A 2,582-nucleotide genomic window follows, 5' to 3' on the forward strand; every position below is an offset into this window, starting at 1 on the left:
TGGTTGAAAGTCGATTTCATTCAATATTAGAATGACTATTGGAACCATTGGCTTGGAAAATTGTTTTCCAGCCTTTTACTCTGAGGTAGTGTCTGTCTTTGTCACTGAGGTTTGTGTCCTATATGCAGCATAATTCTGAATCCTCTTTACATATCCAGTCTGTTAGTCTATCTTTCTATTGGGGAATTGAGTTCATTGATGTTAAGAGATATTAAGGAATAGTGATTGTTGTTTACTGTTATTTTTGTTGTTAGAAGTAGAATTATGCTTGTGTGGCTGTCTTCTTTGGGTTAGTTAAAATTAGATTATTTTCTTGCTATATCTAGGGTGTAGCTTCCCTCTTTGTGTTGGAGTTTTCCATCTATTATCCTTTGTAGAACTGGATTTGTGGAAAGATATTGTGTAAATTTGGTTTTGCCATGAAATATCTTGGTTTCCCCTTCTATGTTAATTGAGTTTTACTAGATATAGTAGCCTGTGCTGACATTTGCATTCTCTTAGTGTCTGTATGACATCTTCCCAGGATCTTCTGGCTTTCTCTGGCTTTCGTAGTCTCTGGTGAGGTCTGGAGTAATGCTGATAGGTCTACCTTTATATGTTACTTTTCCCTTACTGCTTTTAATATTCTTTGTTTTGTGTATTTGGTGTTTTGACTATTATGTGACAGGAGAGATTTCTTTTCTGCTCCAATCTATTTGGAGTTCCGTAGGATTCTTATATGTTTATGGGCATCTCTTTCTTTAGGTTAGGAAAGGTTTCTTCTATAGTTTTGTTGAAGATATTTACTGACCCTTTAAGTTGGGAATCTTGCCTCTCTTCTATACCTATTAATCTTAGGTTTGGTCTTCCCATTGTGTCCTGTATTTCCTGGATGTTTTCAGTTAATAGCTTTTGTGTTTTGCATTTTCTTTGACTGTTTTGTCAATGTTTTGATGGTATCTTCTGCCCCTGCGATTCTCTCTTCTATCTCTTGTATTCTGCTGGTGATTCTGCATCTCTGCCTTCTGATCTCTTTCCTGGGTTTTCTATCTCCAGTGTTGTCTTACTTTGTGATTTCTTTATTGTTTCTACTTCCATTTGTAGATCCTGGCTGGTTTTGTTCAATTCCTTCACCTGTTTTGTTGTGTTTTCCTGTAATTCTTTAAGGGAGTTCTGTGTTTCCTCTTTAAGGGCTTCTACTTGTTTACCTGTGTTGTCCTGTATTTTTTAAGGGAGATATTTATGTCCTTCTTAAAGTTCTCTATCATCATCATGAGATACGGTTTTAAATCCAAATCTTGCTTTTCAGGTGTGTTTGGATATCCAGTATTTGCTTTGATGAGAGAACTAGGTTCTGATGATACCAAGTAGTCTTGGTTTGTGTTGCTTAAGTTCCTGTGCTTGTTTCTCAACATCAGGTTGTCTCTGGTGTTAGCTTGTCTTGCTGTCTCTGACACTGGCTTGACCCTCCTGTAAGCCTGTATGTCAGCACTCCTGGAGACTGGCTTTCTCCCAACAGAATCTAGGTACAGAGGGCTGTGTGACAGGTCAGCTCTGGGTGCAGCAGAAACCAGAAGGATCCTGTCTCTGATTGCTCCTGGGTTCCTGTGTCCAGAGGGCTCCAGCCAGGTTCCTCTTAGACCAGGAATGTGAGCAGAAGTAATGGTCTCACCTGTGCTCTCAGGATTGTCTGAACTTCTGAGAATTCAGGTCTCTCCTCAGTGGATCTGGGTACAGAGAGCTGTGTCACAGGATCAGCTCTGGCCTTCTCTTTTACCCTTGTATTCTTCTTTCTTACATACTCATGATTGAGAGTGCATAGTTGAAGTGTCTCGTGCTTTTAATCACAATACTAGGGAGGAAGAGGTAGGTAGTTCAAGGCCAGTCTGCTCTACAAAGCAAGTTGTTGAACAGCCAGGGCTACACAGATCCCTATCTCAAAAAAATTTATTAAAAAGAAAAAAGAATTCCTTTCTTCAAACAGAGTATATACATGCATGACTATAAGCCCAGAATTTAGAATTTGAAGGAGAATTATGTGTTCAAGACCATCCCAAACCTGAACTACAATAGACAAGGCCTCAAAACATCAACTATTACAGGCACCTGAGATGGATCAGCAGGGAAAGGTACTTGTGGCCAAGTTTGACAAGCTGAGTTTAATCCTCAAGAGCCAAAATTTGGAAGGAGAAAGGTGACTCCCATAGTTCTCTAACACCCACATGTGCACTATGGTTTGCATGTGTCACCCACCCACATGCCAACTTGTTAAATAAAATGAATATGTGTAGTGTCTTCTACCTCCTGGATTGATGGTCACAAGGTGCCTTGTTTTGCGCCTATGCCAACATGCTTTTGTTTCCCTGTGAAGTTTAAAAGGTGAAACTGCTGTTCATGTAGTCTTGGTGAGCAGTTATTTTCATTCAATGTCAGACACATGTCATTTCAGGCTTTCCTAGATTTTCTCAGGTTTTCTGAGCACTGTGATCAAGTTCTGAGAGGTTCTCCCTTTCTCGGTGAATTGGCATTTACCACCAGTGGCTTTTAACACTGATTTCCACTTCGTAATTTCTGACGATGGTGTGTCACAAAGATTCTTCTCT

This window comes from Rattus rattus, chromosome 2, assembly GCF_011064425.1.
Source record: "Rattus rattus isolate New Zealand chromosome 2, Rrattus_CSIRO_v1, whole genome shotgun sequence".
NCBI lineage: Eukaryota > Metazoa > Chordata > Mammalia > Rodentia > Muridae > Rattus > Rattus rattus.